This window comes from Pinus tabuliformis, chromosome 5_2 (genome assembly GCF_031772625.1).
Source record: "Pinus tabuliformis cultivar Carrire ecotype Pingquan chromosome 5_2, CPIR1, whole genome shotgun sequence".
NCBI lineage: Eukaryota > Viridiplantae > Streptophyta > Pinopsida > Pinales > Pinaceae > Pinus > Pinus tabuliformis.
The window spans coordinates 953562144-953572605 of NC_142306.1; the positions used below are offsets into that span (position 1 = coordinate 953562144).

At 34.5% G+C, this 10462-nt stretch overlaps 1 pseudogene; it reads right to left on the bottom strand.

The window, feature by feature from the left end:
- Positions 1-4080, bottom strand: part of LOC149162427 (uncharacterized) — a 28923-nt pseudogene extending 24843 nt beyond the window's left edge.
- Positions 4081-10462: the final 6382 nt, after the last annotated feature.

The window sequence follows — 10462 nt, forward strand, 5'->3', positions numbered from 1 at the left end:
TGACAATAAGGTTTTCTTGATGATGAGAATTAGGTTCTTATTAGTGGACTTAGCTAAGCCATTACCTTGGGGATAGTAATTAGCGAAATGTTTCAAAACATACAACTTAAATGATGAGAAATAAGTAGCATTATCAAACATGAGGGAGGTAGGAACACCGAACCTGGTTATGATGTTCTGATTAAGGAAACAAATTACCTCTTGGTCATTGATTTGGTGAAATGATACAACTTCTACCCGGCTTGTGAAATAATCCATGGCTGTGAGTATGTACCTGTGATGTTTTGATGAATGTGGCGTGATTTCTCTAATGACAACCAATCCCCACTACTGAAAATTTTCTTCTATTGCAATAGCCTGGAGTGGTGGAATTGACCATGAAACCTTTCCAACACACTTCTAACAGATATGACATTTTCACACATATGCATCGGCATCCTCGAATAAGGTAGGCCAATAAAAACCAGCCCTAATGATCTTATTTGATGTTGTGTCACCAACATAATGCACACTTGCTGGCCCATCATGTAGCTTCTTCAACAACTTTTTAGTTTCGTCAGATTCTTGACACGTGAGTAGTACATCGTTGTGGTGCTTACAAAATAGATAAACTTGGACGAACTAATAATATGTGACTTTGATCCGCACAACTCTTTCCTTTTTCATGGAGAAGGAAAGAGACAAGGTGCCTTCTCTTAAATACTGCTTCAAATGAGTATACCAAGATGATGGAGAAATATACGCTAACACTAAATCATTCTGGTACATTTCAATTTCTTGATCACATCCTTCCACTTCTTCGTCTGGCTGGTCAAAATATTTACCAACCAATTTACATAGCCCATATTCTTTGACTATGTAGGCTGATTTGAATTCCAGATTGTATTCTTAAAGGCATGTCATCTAGTTAGCTCTTCTTTCACCCAACTCCTGTTGCACAAACAACGATCTTATGGCGGGATGAGGCATAACCACTATCACATGAGTTTTTAGAATGTATGGTCTGAAGTGTTTGACAGGTTTGTAGACCACATACGCCTGTTTGTCGATGTCAGGATAATTGAGCTCCTACCCTTGCAGACTGACACTCATAAAAGAGATGGTTTGCTTGTTACCCTAACTATCCTTTCAAGTCAACACGAATATTAGGGATGAATATGAAGCATATAAAATCTTTATTGAAATCAGGGCTATAGAGAGCAAGAGATTCAACAATGGCTTTCTTGATACGATTAAAATCTTCCTTCTCTTCTTGATTACACTTGAATCACACATCCTCCTTTATCATATTTTGCAAAGGTTTAACTATTTGAGCAAAATCAGAAATTAACTTACGAAGGAAGTTAATATTACCCAAGAAAGATTACATAGCCTTCTTGTCGTTGGGGTGTAGGATTTGCATGATAGCATTAACTCATTTTGGATCAACTGAGATACCACTATTGGTTATTATATGCCCCAGGAGGTTACCTTCAGAGACAATGGATATGTTATTCTTTAGATTGAGTGATATCCCATATTTTCTACAACATTAAAAAATATGCTTAAGGTGTGTTAGATATTTTTCTAGAAAACATCGTTACATCATCAAGGTAGACTACCACGCTTTGACCAATAAACCCCATTAATGCAATGTCCATCACTCTTTAGAAGGTGGCTCCAATGTTGATAAGACCAAAGGGAATAGGCCGAAAAACGAACGTACCCAACTTTGTCTGGAAAGTTGTCTTTAGTCGATCAGGCTCAACAACTAAAACTTGATTATAACTGGAAAATCCATTGAGTAGGGAAAACATTTCAGAACCAGAGACTATCTGCAAAATCTTCTCCATAGAGGGGATAAGATAATTATCTTTATTGGAAACCCAATTCTAGTTTCATAAATTGACGCATAACCAAATTTCACCAGACTTCTTTCTCACAGGTACTAGGTTGGAGACCCAATGGAGTGTCATACCTTGATAATTTGTGCATCTAATAACTTCTTCAATTCCTTCTGGATGAGGGGTTCTAGTGTTGAATGCACTTTCCTTAACTTTTGTTGGAATGATTTGACCTCATCGTTTATGGGTATCACAAGTTGGATGATACAAGTATCATATGCCTTGAGCTCATCGTATGTCTAAGTGAACACATCATGATACCTCTTGAACATGTCGATGAATACTCGTCCCTCAACAGGTGAGCACCAAGTGCCAAGATTGATGAACTTAGGGTCAACTTATGTTTTGAGATTGACTTTATCATTTGATAACGTGGACCTTTGAATCTTGGTATTAGGAGGTCCTCGAAACCGGTTCTAAAAGTCAAAAAGTTTCTCTAGTGTAACAATGCCTTTGGGCATGGGATTACCCTTACACGCATCAACCTCTTCTTGCAGTGCTATTTCATGCTCTTCCTCATCTATTGCTACATCCTTAAATATATTCGCATTGGTGATGAAGTCAAGTATTTGTTGTTCACCATTAAAAATGTGAAAATTAGTTACATAGTATGGGAAGAAGGGTTTATAGACAATTTCAATAGAAAATCCATCCCTAAGCGATGTGTATCTAGTTGTAGTGTTAGCTAAAGTATCAACGACAACATTATTAGACCTAGGAACATATTTAATACCAAAAGCCTTAAAAAAAGAGATCAACCACCATAACTATTGTTGATAATTTTTAAGGTGAGGTGATAAACAATGGATTGTGTTTCGTACCTATCTTGTGATGATTTATAAATCACCAATTACCTTCAAACATTCAACTTTGAGGTCAATAGTTTTTTTTCATTCCAAGGATCAACGCTTTGTATTTTCAAGTGTTATTAGTATAATGAAATTTTAACATACAAGAAATCAAAAACTTATTTTTTTGGGGGTCCATCAAGTTACAGTTAGCACCGACTCCATCTTGAGTCTTAAACCCACCATAATATAAAGTCTAAACATCACCACCATTAAAATCTAAACTAAAACTATTTACATCTAGAGTACAAGATTCATTGCCATAAACTAGAGGGAAAGGAAGGATCCCAGCTGCATATCTGATGGGATAAGCTATTGTATCATTTCATAGAACCTGATGTCCATCTCCAAGAAACAAATTCCCAACTCTTCTTGAGAAAAGCTAATATGTTCATTTGGTGCTTCCATCTCAGTGACTGTATGCTTCATATAGGGTTCATTGTTAACTCTGATGTGGTTATTCTTTCCTTTGTAAGGGATTCATAAATGTGACCAACCAGTTCCTACTCAACAACAACCCATAGGCTTTGAGAACAACCACCGTGTCAATTCATTGATGTACTCTGGAGTCAGAGGAAAATCTAATAATGACATTTTTCAATTCTCTAACACTAGGGACTTGAGATCTATCGAGCTGGATAATTTTAACATCCATATTTTCCGGCTCATAAAGGCATGAAATCGGTGGATGCACTGGAATCAACAAGACAATTGTGCATGTTATAGTTAAAGATCTCGAAAGTTAAAATAAATAGAGGAGTTGAACCCCTAGAATTAGCATTAGCAACATTGATAATGGAATGAATATTAATTGAATTTTTGAATCAAGTACAAGAGGTAGCCTTTGAAGAGGAGGAAGATTTACTGGTGGGAGACATGGAAGCAAAGTTTTTGATGATTAAGTCCCATTGGATAGATATATTAACAAGTTCATAAAGTGAAATATTAGCTTGCGTATTCTTCATGTCTTCAATAATGTTATATCCCATATCTGAAGACACAATTTCTTCTTTGGATGAAGTTTTAGGAGTTGAAGTCGAACGCTAGGTAGGGTTGTTCGTGGGAAAGATCCTTCTTAACAATGCCTTCTTATTTTCTTCCATTGTGGGCTCTACTACCGGTCCTTTACTCCTTAGATTATACATCTTTTGTGTCTTAGGAGGAGGAGCTTCCCCAACAAAGGCTTCTTGAATAGATTTAACTTCACCTCCCCGAATAACTTCAAATGCCATGACAAGAGAACCTTCATTATCATCCGGAGGAGAGGCTTCCTCTTCAACATATTTTAATCCTTCATCTTCTTCACCAATGGTCTGATCCCCGAGTACCTTGGTCACCACAATAGTCATATTATGTATGCATTTAGACACTTCTACTTTGAATGAGCAGATTGGTGAAAGGTGCAGTAGTTTCCATGCCAAGCTCTTCGACATTAAAATTTTCATTAGAGCTCTGAGCTGACTTTGCAGGCAGATTATTCTTCTTCTTCAAGAAAGGCTTATAAGATTTACCGCTTGATGAACTCTCGCTAGTTTTCCTCTTTAGCTCAGAAACTTCATTAGTCAATTGCTTCAAGGATTTAGCTAAAGCTTCAAAATCAAAAGAATCTGTATGATGGGATTTTCTTGATGAGGCTTGAGTTTTCTTATTAGTAGTCTTTGAATATTTACGCATGTCATGTTTGAGAGCTCCTATTGAAAGTAAATATTTTTCAACAACAAGACCCTCTGCGAAATTCTCCACTAGAGTGACCTTTGCTTCTCTCTTCACAAACATGACAATGTCACGTGGAAACACCTTAGTATAATAATCAACAATAATGGAATCTTCAAGAGCCACATCAGTCTAGAACTTATTCAGAATGGTAGTGAGTCACTAGTTTAAGTGTTTGACCTTCTCCTTCTTACCCATGTTTAATGAACTTATCTCAGTAAGAAGTTGTTGTCACTATGAAAAACACCCTCCAAAATTTGGTCTACACTTGAAATTTGGAGCTTATTGTGGTTCTTGTGATCGTTCATTTCATAGTCACTTTATCGTTAGTCGATAAGTGTCAAAGTCATCTGCTCACACATGCTCAGTACGCAATAAGTCATGAGCACATTATTTTATGCAAGCCCGATCATGCATAGCACAAATCCCATAAAGACATTGCTTGTGCAATATTCAACCTGCGTTGACAGTCAGTGCACACTTTCATTGACAGTATCTCACTTTTGGTTGCGATTGTTCTTCAATTTCGGTGAGTTTTTTATGATTGTTTCTTTTGCACAACTTCGCTTTGCAAGTGTCGCTTTCATGTTTACGAATTTCGATTTTGCTTTTTGTCACTGTAATAAGTGTGATTTTCATGCTATCTTCATTTTGGCATGTGTCGCTTTCAATTTCATTTTCATTTTGCAAGTGTTGTTTGCACTTTCCTCTTATGGTCGCAAATGTTGTCTTTTGGCATGCCAAGTGTCGCACAACACACAAATGTAGTTTTGGTTTTCTTAAAGGGGAAACCTTAGTGCTAATTAGTCATTATTATAATTTAGATATGTATCACACTGTTGGGGGCCAGAAATTTCTGCCTCAACATTGGGGGATAACCACCCGGTCCAGACCTTAAAGCAGCTCTTTTTTCGTGTGGATTAGTGACTCCAACTGGTTTAACTAGGTCCAGTTACCTTCTCCCTATCGCTATTGGTTTATGATGTATATTTAACTATTAATAGACAGGGATATTAGATCACTTCTTCTTGCTGATCAGGCAAGAGAATGATCCTTAAGTTGATTTGGTTTCAGCCAAGCCACAACTAAAATTTTGCCTCTTTGAGAAGAGGACTTAAAAGAATGCAGAACTTAATCTAAATGCAAGCTTATTCTATAATGCAAGAAAAAGGAAATAATTTTGATCCTATCTCAGTTAGGCACATATAGATCTAACCCAACTAAGAGCAAGATAATTAAATGATAAGGATTTAAATATGTCTGGCTTTTAGTTAATATCAAGCTAACGAGATAGTTCAAATAACTAACATTTGTAAATACCGAAACACATCCTATTGAGACCTCTTAACTGAAATAATAAACCAACAACATTCCGAGAAGTAATTCAAAAAAATGATATTGATTATCAAATCAGTAAATCCAATAATTAAACAATAATATGCAGAAATAGTTCACAACACATTACTATTTAATAAATCAGTTTTATAAGACAAATTTCTGAATAGATAGTTACTCAGAAATTAGAATTTAATCCATAAGATCAGAGATACATAATGACAACATTGAGGAAAAATTACCCATATCAACAGAAGTGCACAAACATGAATAAAATGACACATTCCTGTTATCATAAAAATGAAACTAGTATTTGAAACAATAGTATTAGAAATACCAATTTATTGAATCCATTTCTCTGACCCTGGTCTCCAACAATCTTTTACATTGCTTGAACTTCTGCTTTCAAAACAAGAGCTTCAATAATGCAAACTCTGCCCATCATACATAATTCAAGATACAAAGTAAAAATCCTCACTAATCCTCAGATCTGATATTTTCTCTCATCCCTCCTACAGCTCTAAATTCTCATTGCAGAAGTGCTTTTAGAAGTCCAAAATTGCAGAGGAGAGCAGCCCCTTATTACATTCTGCAATTTTCCATTTATAATATTGTCAAAAATATTTTTGAGAGGAAAGTTTGTTGAAGAAAAATCTGACCAAACAATTTTATTTGCTCAAAATTGCCATCTCTAATTGCTGGAGCATTCTCATTGATTGAGATATTTTTCTCTATATCTCTTCCACTGTTTTTCTGCAAAAAGAAATCAAAATAAATTAAGTTGCAACAATAAAATCAAAATGTCATTAAAAGAAATCCAATCAAATGCAATTAATTAAATAATTGAAAATAAAATATAAGCTTTCTATTGATGCTTGGGATGGTTTAATTGGCCAAGGATATCATTGACGAATGGATCTGCATTCAGAAGAGGCTTGGACAAATGAAAATGCAGAAAATAAAACTCAGAAAATTGATTTTGTTTTAAAAATTCGGAGCTTGATCTTCTGCCTGATTTTTGACCCAATAAATGACCAAATCTATTAGTGAAACCTCCTCAGAAATATTCTCCTTGATTTTATCTTTCCAACGAGCCATCCTGGGCCTCATTTGGCCAAGTAAAATTCAATCTATGAGCCTTCAAAGTTGATGAGTCAAATCTGGCATAAATTTGGAAATTTTGTTGCTGGGCTAAAAATCAGACTTTTAATTAAAAATATAATCCTAAATTAGCCTCTAATTATCTAATAATTAATTCTAGTTTAGTTGTTAATCATAAACTAATCAATTATTTAATAAACTATTTATTAATTAATTTTAATCTAATTTAATTAATTATATTATATATTAATTAATTTAAAATTAAATATTAAATATTAAAACTTATTTTAATATTAAACTATAACTACTACTAATCAAAGAGATTTAGAACAATCGGTGAAGGAGTGTGCTGTTAAGGTGTTCCGTAAGCAAAGGTCATCGGTTCTAGTCTCGCTGATACCAAAAAATCCAGCATGGTTTCTGCTGGTGTGGCTCAGGCCGGGTGCGATCCCTGGGTGACTTTGATGGCTTAGACGCCCTTGAGTCGTGGCCTCTCAGCTACAAGGTAAGAGTGATTTTCAAGATTCACCCACTTACCAAGAAAAAAAAAAAAACTACTACTCCACCCATTACCATTTGATTCATTCATATGAGTGAGTTTTGAAACTCAAAAAACAAATGAATTATTAAACTTTAGTTAATGCCCCGTTGCCCTTGAACGATTCGGAGAATGGAGTTGTCGAGGTCTTTTAGGAATGTTGCGATTAGAAACTCCGATCCGATCTTCCGATCCGACCATGTATTTTTTTTAATTAAATTAATTTATTTTATATAATAATTAATTTAAAATTTAGTATATTAATTTTTATTTTCGTTTTATTTTTTAATAAAGTTTTTAATTAAGTTATGAAATTATTTAAACTATAGCCACTTTGAAAATAATAATAAAATAAATAAACTACAACCACTTTGACATTTTGATTTTTCGAGATTAGTAATTTATTTGAAATATTGGAGTAAATTACTAAAATCTCATTGCTTCATGATTTGGCTGTATAAGTAAAAATGAAAAATGTTAGTAATAACTAACTAGGGGTTAATATTTAAAACAAATGCATTATTAAATTAATTTAATTACAAAAATGGAATATTGTACATTTTATGCATTTTTAACCCAGGCGACATAAATGATTAGACTTCAAAGGAGTGCCATTTACAAACCAGTTGACCAAATGAGGCGAAACAAGTATCATTTGCCAAAAATCGATTTCAACAAAGCAATCAAAATAAGAATCTAAAGAAAATGAAAAATTAAGATAATTGTGAGGTAATAAAAGTCCTAAAAGGCATTTAACTAAAATTTTTATAGAAAGGATCCCCATTATTTAAAGTGAACAAGTCAAAAATGGGAAGGGGGTTGTGTTTTACCACAACAATTGTTGGGTATACGACCAAAGTCCCACATTGACTAAAAGTGGAGAGGATCATGGGTATATAAGGATGGACAAATATCTCCATTGGTATGAGGCCTTTTGGGGTAAAGCCCAAAAACAAATCCATGAGGGCTTAGGCCCAAAGTGGACAATATCATACCATTGTGGAGATATGTGGTGTCCAGAGTCCTACAAGTGGTATCGGAGCCATGCCCCCAAGTTAGCCAAGTGGATGAATCCTCGGAATGTCGAACGAAGGTGGTGGGTCCCGGTAATATCACGATGGGATCCGTGGATGAGCTCAGTTAGACAGGCGGTGTGCTCCGGATTCTTCATGGACGTGTCCTAGTCCCAACACGGTGAAGAGGAGTTGACCTGGGATAGAGCAAGCTCTCGAAGCAGGTGGTGCTTCCATGTAAGGCGTGTGCTTCCAACGCATTGGAGCGGAGAAACCTGGTTGGTAGAGAGTGGACGGATGGATAATCGTTTGAGGGGAGGCTCGATGGTCCTTTGTTCGAGGGGAGGATTGTTGGGTATACGACCAAAGTCCCACATTGACTAAAAGTGGAGAGGATCATGGGTATATAAGGATGGACAAATATCTCCATTGGTATGAGGCCTTTTGGGGTAAAGCCCAAAAACAAATCCATGAGGGCTTAGGCCCAAAGTGGACAATATCATACCATTGTGGAGATATGTGGTGTCCAGAGTCCTACAACAATGGCGACACACGGGAGAAGAACTAGTTATCTCTATTTGATATGAATGAGATTTTCCTAAAATTAAAGTAAAAATAATTAAAGAAGAGATAATTATTTTTGAAATGTTTGACTATGTTCATTAGTCTGAATAAAAGCAATAATCATCTTATTGTAATTTTTCTTAAAACTCCTCATAAATTAAAATATTTCAAAATTCTATATCAGTCCTCAATTAGTTGTAGAGATAAAGCAAGGGGTCACTTTACAGCTTAGCTTTTAAAATATATTCATTTGTCACAAGTAGAGCCACTGCTGCCAGCAAACATCTATAGTTTCGATAGGGTTATATTTTAATCATCTATGATTCAAAATCCCATCTATTTAAGAATTATTGACCTAGAGATAAATCCATTTATATATGTTTATTTTCTTTGTATTTGTATTTTTTTTTTAAGCCATTGTCCTGGTTTGGTAGTCAGATAATTGACAATGCTATTCACTGGTTATAATTGGACTGAACAAGCTGGCTCGTGATGAGACCCCCTGTCTTATAATTGTTTGCAATCATAAGCCATTACCCTAGTTTGTTTAGCAGTGTTGGTAATGTCAGCCTATTTTTCCCCTATGATCATGGTAAGCAGGCTCATGATGAAACCTCTTATCTTTTAAGTTTAAATATATTTTTGGATTATACTCTAGAAAAATAAGACTCTTTGGGACAGGGAGAATCATTGACTCCTTGAGAGTTAAAAATGACAATTTCAGAGTTAAAGACGCTTTGCTGTAAAGTGTCTTTACCTGGTTAAATATAACTTTATTGACTGATAATAGAATTTTGAAACATCTTAATAAAATATCAAAATCTCAAAATAATTACAAGTTTTATGAAAAAGAAATTTCTCATATTTTATGACACTTTGTCAACTTTTCTTGATTCGTAATCTCTTTCTTAAGTATGTCTACCTTTATAATAAGAAAAACAAACTTTATTAAGAAATATTAAGAAAAAGCTAATAGTAGACTATTAACAATTTTTCCCTATGTATGCTGACCATTGTTAGGTAACAAGAAGGCCTTCCATATAAATCATGGTAAAGTCACCAAAATTAAAACTGAAAACCAAAAGAAAAGAATTCTTAAGCTAAAGTGAGAAAAGAAATCAGCAAACAAAAATAAAAATGAAGAAATTTAAAAGTGGAAAGGAAAATCCAAGTTTTGAAAGATAAACTCTAACAAGAATGTTTATATCAATGTCTCAACAAAATGAAGTAAAGGAAAATAATCATGTAACCATTCCTTCTTATGTCGAGATTCAGATAAATTATACCTTGTAGGGTTGTAAGCGTTTTAGGCTTCAGATAGCAGTGATGATAAAATTCAGCCACAATGAAAAATTTATGTCTGATGTCAATCTTCTTATTTCAAAGCATCATCTTAATAATTTTCTAATAAAAAGAATGCTTAAAGAAACAAACTAAAGGTTCAGAAACTTCCTAGTGTAGCTGTTT